This window comes from Mustela nigripes, chromosome 1 (genome assembly GCF_022355385.1).
Source record: "Mustela nigripes isolate SB6536 chromosome 1, MUSNIG.SB6536, whole genome shotgun sequence".
Taxonomy (NCBI): Eukaryota; Metazoa; Chordata; class Mammalia; order Carnivora; family Mustelidae; genus Mustela; species Mustela nigripes.
The window spans coordinates 93,728,943-93,736,949 of record NC_081557.1 but is presented as its reverse complement, the minus strand read 5'-3'; the positions used below and the strand labels follow the sequence as shown (position 1 = coordinate 93,736,949).

Genomic DNA, 8,007 nt, shown 5'->3' with positions numbered 1-8,007 from the left:
TGTGATCTCTGTCTGTCAAATAAATAAATAAATAAATCTTAAAAAAAAAAAAAATGAGAAGCAGGTAAGGGAGCAAATGTTTCTCTAGGGCCGGGCACTGCACTGGCTGCTTTGCACACGTTTCCCTCTCAAACTCCTGGAGTTTTCAATACCCCCACTTTAAAGGTGGAGAACAGGAGACCCAGAGAAGTTCAAACAAGTTGCCTCATGTAATTCAGTTAAGTGCCGAGGCCGGTGTTTGAACCCAGTTCCGCTTCCTCTGGCCCATACAGTTTGTACTTTTCACCCAGCCAACCTCAGGCTCTGCTGCCAGGATTCTATTGGCTCTGCCTTGGAGAATTTACTTGTTTTTAAAGAGGGTTATTTCCCTACGAGCAACCTTTGATTTTTTTTTTTTAATTTCCATAATTTATCCAGAACACAATTACGCACTTGAAGATGAGAGAGAGAGTGTCCTGACTGTAAAGCACCTTGTTTACTACGGCGTCTTCTGCTCGGCACTCAGCACACTTTGCCCCTGGAGAATGCCTTCATTACCAGCGCATGGCGGCCACTTGCCAGCACAGGGAGCTCGCCCCCGCGGCCTGGCTGCTAATAAAGAAAGCACTTCATTTACACCAGGGGAGTCTCTCCAGTCAAGTCCATAATAAAAGGGCAAGTCATAGTTAGAACAGAATTTGGTTTATACTATAGCAACTATGTAAACTCTTACTGACACTGAGGAACACAGATGACTCTTAACTGGGAAGACAGTTTGCCCAGAGAAAGAGCAAATAGAGTCCCTTGACCTACTCCTTTAGTAGCAAAATCATATTAAGGCTGTATGGAAGAATGAACCTAGCATGAAATCAGCACAGTCAGCTTGTCTAAACAGGCAAAAGTCAAACCAAGAATACAGAATGCAAAAACAAAACAACAACAACAACAACAAAACCCTCCCAAAATGAACAAAACCTGCCAATGATCAATGTAGTCATTAACTCGAAAGAGCCACCCTTGTTCTTAAAACTTTGCACTAATTAAAGTCTCAGGAATATTAGTTCTTCCCCTCCAAGAGATATCTAAGTTTAGACTTTGTGAAGAGTCAAAACACTTGTTTTTGAAAACCTTATTATTGGGGCACCAGGGCGGCTCAGTCAGTTAAGCACCTGCCTTCAGCTCAGGTCATGATCTCTGGTCCTGGGTTTGAGCCTCGCAAGAGACTGCTTCTCCCTTCTCCCTCTGCAGCTCCCCCTGCTTGTTCTCTCTCTCTCTCCCTCTATCAAATAAATAAACAAGATCTTAAAAAAGAAAAGAAAAGAAAACCTATTTTCTATTGGTCTGTGAGCCCTGTGTCTTAAAGTTTCAAATGGCTTTGCCCCACTTCTGTCTGTGGGGTCCCCACTTTTATAATGTTTGGTATATGCCCAACTTGAAAGAACCACACTTGCCCCCGACCTGATTAAAACCATCACCAAGAGAGGCCCCATGATTCCTGCTAACACTTTTGAGAGCTAGCACTAGAAATGAGTATGGTTCAGGAAAAGAAAAAAAAAATTAAGATTCTGTCGAAACCCAGAGGGAAAAAATCTTTCTAGCTGTGTGTGTTCCCCCAAGTCAACGTAAACACAGTGTTCACTACAAATCATTAACAAAGCCATTAAGATTTGATTTCTATCTAAGCAATTATTTTGTACAGCATATTTTGTACATTTCCTTTAAAAGACTCAATCCTATCTTTCAATTCATTAAACTGTTCCTTGCATTTATAGCATTTTATATCAAATCAGAAACCTATTTGAATTAATAAGAATTACAGTAAAAGTAATTTGAAAATAAATTATTTGAAGTTCAAGACACGAAGGCTTTTGATGAAAGAGTTTATCCCATTTAAATATTACAGTAATGTTTTTAGTCATCCAAAGTGCAGAGGAGAGACTGTGAGAACCAGCGTCCAAAAAAGATAAGCCCATCAACGTGCATTAAGGTTAAGGGCAAGACCACTTGAACATAAATAGAACTCTTTATTTCAAAGAGAGGCGATACTTCAATCCTTTGTGAATACTTGAGTATTTATGTAAAAATCAAAGGCATTCAATCTGTCTGCTGTTTACAAAGCTTGTCTTCACCTTTTTGATCGCCATCCGTGTTTGGCTATCCCGAACAGTTAAGTCGAATGTTCCAAGGACTGCCTACTCAGTGGTCCAAATGATTACCAGTGCGAACCCTGCAGCTCATAGAGTTTGGAGTTAAAATAAACTAAACCGACTCCCCAAATAACCGAATGGGCAAGATGATGTGACATTGACCAAAGCATGTCATTTGCGTCACCTTCTTTTTCACAAAACCCTTATGAAATCAAAGGTCAGCGGAACTGAAAGGAAGCTCTCAGAAGAACACTCCCATTTTGTAGACGAAGGTACTAGGGCTCAGGCCAAAGCAGACGCCACATCTCCCATTGGGCCACCAACGTATTTCTACTCTTGGCTATTTCTGACTAACACTTATTGGTTTGTTTCTAAATACTAAAGCAATATATGCTAGAGGTTTTTGTTTGTTTTGTTTTGTTTTGAACCTTTGTGTTATGTGTAGTATTTAGAATACCGTATCCTATAGTATGGAGATGGTCAGGATCTCACCAAGAATCTCCTGTAATATAATTATTGTTGTGTCACTTGAGCTTATGGAAGGAAAAAAAAATTACTGAATTTAATCTAATCTCCTTTTATAATCAGTAAAAGGTGAGGCAAATTTTTGAGCGGCAAGTTAAAGAGTAATCTTCCTCAGTGCTGGTTTTTTCTTCAATTAAAATTGTTGATTTCCCCTGAATATAAAACAAAAAAATATCATCTGACACAACATTAAGCTATTCATGAATATTCTGTATACACATTCTTGTTTAGTTGACTAATGGCAAATTAACGTTCTCTATTTTAGCTTAAACACATACTATAGGTATGTTTGATTAGCATTGAATTCCAAAAGCTGATTACTATGCATGCTTTGATTATGTAATTACATAATAGAGTATAATGGCTCCTTTGGAGTCATTATGATCTATATGGCAAATATGTTTCAGTTTTGCTATAGTTTAAATACACGTTGAGATGACAGCTCATAACAAGGCTCCACTTTTCAGTCTTATCAGCTAAATGGGCATTTCTCCATTCATCCCAACATCTCCTTGACACCAATTAAAGCCTATTGTGTCAGGCCGCATACACTCTGAGAAATCCCCTTTGTTTTCTTGGCATTCAAAAAAGGACATTAATTTTAAAGGCTGTATTAAGCAAAAGGCCTGGGTTGTTTTTTTGTTTTGTTTTGTTTTGTTTTTTTTAAAGAGGCTGAAATTCCATCTTTCATCCAACCTTTGAAAGGTCTGCAGGAAATCACATCTAGTTCATCAATCACTTCTCAGACAACCACAAGGGGGTTAAAGATGGAATTTCACCTTTAACTCCAAAATGCACATGAAGGGGGACCAGCCAAGAATATTGATGCTTATGGCGGTGGTTGGCCACGATGCATTCAGCTGAGGGTCTAACCGAACATCAACCACACCAACTTACACAAAGGTCCAGTTTTGCAAATCTCAGGCCTTGCAAATCCTTTATATTTTGAAGCTGCCTTTGGAAGGGGTAGTATAAAAGAGCACCACCAGATTTTACTTTCCACAGCTCCAAGCCTAGTTTTTGGTGGATTTAAGGCCAACAAATTTACCTAGTGAATAGATTTTTGATAATTCCGCCATCAACTTGGAAACTGGAAAGCTGTCAGGTTTTAAAATGGGACAAACGTTACTGTAAAGAATTATGTAAAGTTTCTCTTGTCCCCATGAAATCCTTTAATCTTGCACTACTTCGTTTGCAAGAAGAGCTGTTTCTGCTTTTCTGTTCTAAAGGGAATGATCCCTTACACCATGCCAAACCAAAGGTGACCGGAGTCTTAACTTGAAAGACTAATAACCATCAAGCTGTTTTTACCTTTAGGTCTATTGGTTTTCAACATTAGGGCTGAGGAACTGAGGTCAAGCACAGTCCAACTGGTATTTACATATGGGATAAGAATCTCTTTTGTGAAAGGAAACATTGATTAGAAGTGTGAAAACTCTTTGCAAGGAAGATTGGGACAAAAGAAAGTAGTTATAGCATTTGTGCCTGTTCTAATTCAATTGTAACCATCACAGGAGCTCTCTGCCTTGAAAAGACTGAGCTCAATAGGACTTTTAAATCAGAGCCCCAGCACCAAAGGGGCTAAGCCATTATGATGCTTAAGGTCCAAGCTGCCAAATCTCATAAAATGTGGAGGCACAATCCCCTCCATGAGAATGTGTGTTGGGAGTGATACCTATCCATTAAAGATGAACCAGCTTTTTCACTAAATTTCACCTGTCAAGAAAGCAAAGGGCAATACAAGAAATGCAGATAAACTATGCGAGATAATAATAATAATCACTGAATCCTTCGGCTCTTCACATGGAAAGGTAAAAATCCTAGACTTTTTTTTTTCTCCATTAACTTATTTTCATAGCCAGACAGATTTTGTGGCTTTTTGTGGATCAAAAAGATGGCATTTTTTTTTGGAGGGAGGAAAGCCTAGCCTTGAAGAAAAACTCCTTCCGGAGGACAGGTTTTATGAGAATTAAAAAAGAAATTCCCAGAATGGAAAAGTCACTTTTATTTGCTGCCAGGATGGCATTCAAATCACCTTGCTGAAGAGTCCTATATACTTGGTACATCTGCTTAGGGAGGGGGCTCTTGGGAGAAAAGGGGGCTCTTAAAAAAATATTCATAAAAAACAAGCAAACAAAAACAAGCAGCTACCATCATCCAACTTGGACTTTGGATGAGTACAATCTGAAGACCGAGGCTCTTATAAAAATAATTGTGTTGGCAAAGCAAGTAGATTCTTCTCAATGGATTTGATTCTGTGATGCTCGTTTATGGCAAAAGAAGAATAAAAGAACAGTTTCAGACTGAGCTGCTCCTAGTAGCAATTCAAGGCTGGGTGGTATTCCAGCATTTCAAAATAGATCATTTCTCTTAGACAGAATGTGCTGAAGGCCAACTGTTGATCTTGTGTATCAACCGCTTTGTAATGAACTGGCGATATGAGATTATATTCCCGGGGATATATCGAATGACGACTTTGTAGAGTGAGAGCCAGCCGTGTAAAATTCCCCTACCTGTGTGCACGGGCTATTGGGGAAGAAAGTCACATTCTAAGAGGGAGGAATCCTGTAGGCAGAAGCTGGGATCTGACAGACCGTAGGCTCACACAGCCTCCAACACAGCACTCCTGTGTCCCCAAGTCAGCTCAGGCCTGGGGTAACGGGAATTGACAACTGTAATTCACAAATAGAGCTACCCACTTCTCCCAAACCACAGGCTGTTCATAACTAAAGATTTACATGATTAAAACTCAAAATACATACTGATATATTTGGGAAACCGCAAAGGAAGATACAAATATTAGGTTCTGTTATTCCTAAGAAGACTTAAGGCAACTTGGACTTCTCTTTCAACCCAGAAGACTTATTAGCAGCCAAACCATTTATAATATTATACATCACAGCGGCCTCCGGTGAGCTATCACCGTGTAAGAAAAATATAATGTTGCCTTTTTTTCTAATCAAATGAAAAATCTAGGATTTCAAGGCTATGGGGATGTGGTTGCTTTTCTGTAAGTGACACATGTCAATGCCCCTAAGTCGTAAGCTGATTAGAGGTGGAGATTGTTTACAATATTGCTGTTACTAACTGCTCCTCTGTAAAGTTCTTTAAATTGAATTTCCTCAGAACCCCTCTCTCAAGTCTCAATGGGAAGGGCCCATGTGTTCCCTTATTTGTTATACTTGGATTTTAAGTACCTAACTTAATATCATTTTCCCTTTGATAAGAGGTACCATGATTAAACTGAGGTCACTTTTCTCTTAAACTCACTAAAAGCTGATTCTTTTCTTTTTTTTTTTTTCCTTCACATTTGCCTCCAGGATGTCAAAAGACTAACAATAAGATATTGAAAATCACAAGGCTGTAACAGTAACGATAATCACTACACACAGGGAAGAAGAGGGAAGGGACTGCTTTTCTCCCAGTCCTGGGGCAAGAGAAGCAAATTATTTCTTCTCCAAAGTGTTCATTATTATCTAAATTTTTTTTTTTTTAATATCCAGAAAACTCCCACTATTCCTGGAGGGGGTATTATTTTAATCACTGGCATGATAACAACAGCTAATATCTTTTAAAAATGTTTTCTATGTGCCAGACACTATGCTTTACATTATCTCATTTAACCCTCAACAATCCTGGGGGGGGGGTTTCATCATTTTACTATTGCCCCCATTATACAGATGAGGAAACAGATTTAGGGAAGTTAATTAAGTGGCTGGAACCAGTACCTGAATCCATGCCTATTTAACTCTAGATCTTGGGGCGCCTGGGTGGCTCAGTAGGTTAAGCCTCTGCCTTCAGCTCAGATCATGATCTCAGGGTCCTGGGATTGAGCCCTGCATCAGGCTCTATGCTCAGCAGGGAGCCTGCTTCTCCTTCTCTCTCTGCCTACGTGTTATCTCTCTCTCTGTCAAATAAATAAATAAATAACATCTTTAAAAAAATAACTCTAGATCTGGTGTTATTAACAATTACACGAGATTAATGAGGCTTTATGATGCCAAAGTGCAGAGGGAAAGTGCTGGAAGGATCTACTGTATCTCATTTATATGATTTAGGAATAAAGCTAAAGTCATACCCTTAGCACATAAGGGAACGTGAAGCCTACCAGCGATCGCATGTTCTAATAGGTGACCCTGGAAAAAATCTGCTCTCTAACCAGAGTCCAGACACCGGCCCTTCAGTATTTAAAGGGAAGATGTCTGTTCTGCTGAATGATCCGAACTCAAAGGCAGCTTGACTGCAAGTTCAGGCATTTACAGTATCTGCTTCAAGGGCGTTCATTAGTATTGACAACCTGCGTGACTGAAATTTGGCTGTAATAGCAAGTCTCTTTTTACGTCTCATTGTTCATTTTTCCTGCCAACAAGAGCCACTGAAAACCTTCCAAATTTAAAGCTTAGAGCCGACAGGACAAGCAAGTGAGGATATCAGTTGGAACACATCAGATATGGACTCAGAGAGAATGTCAGCTTCAACTGACATTACTAGAGAAACAGAAAACGAGGGAACGGGAGGGATCGAGGTTTCAGATTCTCATTCTAGAGAGTCCTCCGAGTGTGTGTAATATGGTTTGTGCAAGAAACAGCTGTAAATCCATGATAATCATCATGCCGAATAATGCTGCAACGTTCAACTGACTCACATCTCCTACCAGGAAGCCAAGTAGCTTTGGACTATCATAGGAAATGGCAATTTCTTAGCTGGAAAATCAGGGTCCGTGACTGAGGCCCTTATTGGTGAGTTATTCCCTTTACCATTTGTCAGTCATAAAGCAAGTGGTGGGCTCTTGAGCTGCTGGTGCCAGCTGAGTCTGGAAAGAGGCATTCGAGTAAGCGAGCGCCTTTCAGGTCAGAGTTTGATGAAGGGACTGTATATGGAATGGGGCCAAAAGAATTCCAGATTCTATTTTTCATGACTCTCAAGTTCTTCATGCGAAGCCTGTGTGAGTCAGATAGGCGCTCTAACTATCTAAATTGGAGCCGTTATAAAAAATAACTTGATTAGTATCATTGGAGTGTGGGCTGCTGATTAATCACTGAAATTAGAGGCAAGTGTCCTAAGGACATGTGCCTCGTCCTTCCCTCATAAGGGGACATCTGAGGAGAAATGAGACCACTGGACTTGGAGAACAGGAGTTCGGAGCGTACTGGTGGTGTAACTGGACAAACTCTGAGTCTGTTTTTATATTTTAGAAAGGGTAAGTGGTAGCTTTCTCCAGGGTTATTATGAGAATCGAGTGAAGAAATGAGTATTACCATTTTTTAAAATTCCGAAAATGCTAAACAAAATGTAATCTTCTCCTCTACCAACTTCTTCCTTAGCATCATCACTATTTCCATGCAGCCTCTGTCTA

The 8,007-nt window shown here is 39.7% G+C and overlaps 1 protein-coding gene and 1 long non-coding RNA gene across 8 annotated transcripts in view; one reads left to right on the top strand and one right to left on the bottom strand.

Moving 5' to 3' along the window:
- Positions 1 to 916, top strand: part of LOC132012901 (uncharacterized) — a 5,243-nt gene extending 4,327 nt beyond the window's left edge. The window contains exon 3 of the long non-coding RNA XR_009402804.1: positions 418 to 916. This is a non-coding gene — a long non-coding RNA (uncharacterized LOC132012901). The remainder of the gene's footprint in view (positions 1 to 417) is intronic.
- The window catches only part of CADM1 (cell adhesion molecule 1), a 322,952-nt gene that overhangs the window by 68,709 nt on the left and 246,236 nt on the right, over positions 1 to 8,007 (bottom strand). The window lies entirely within an intron of this gene.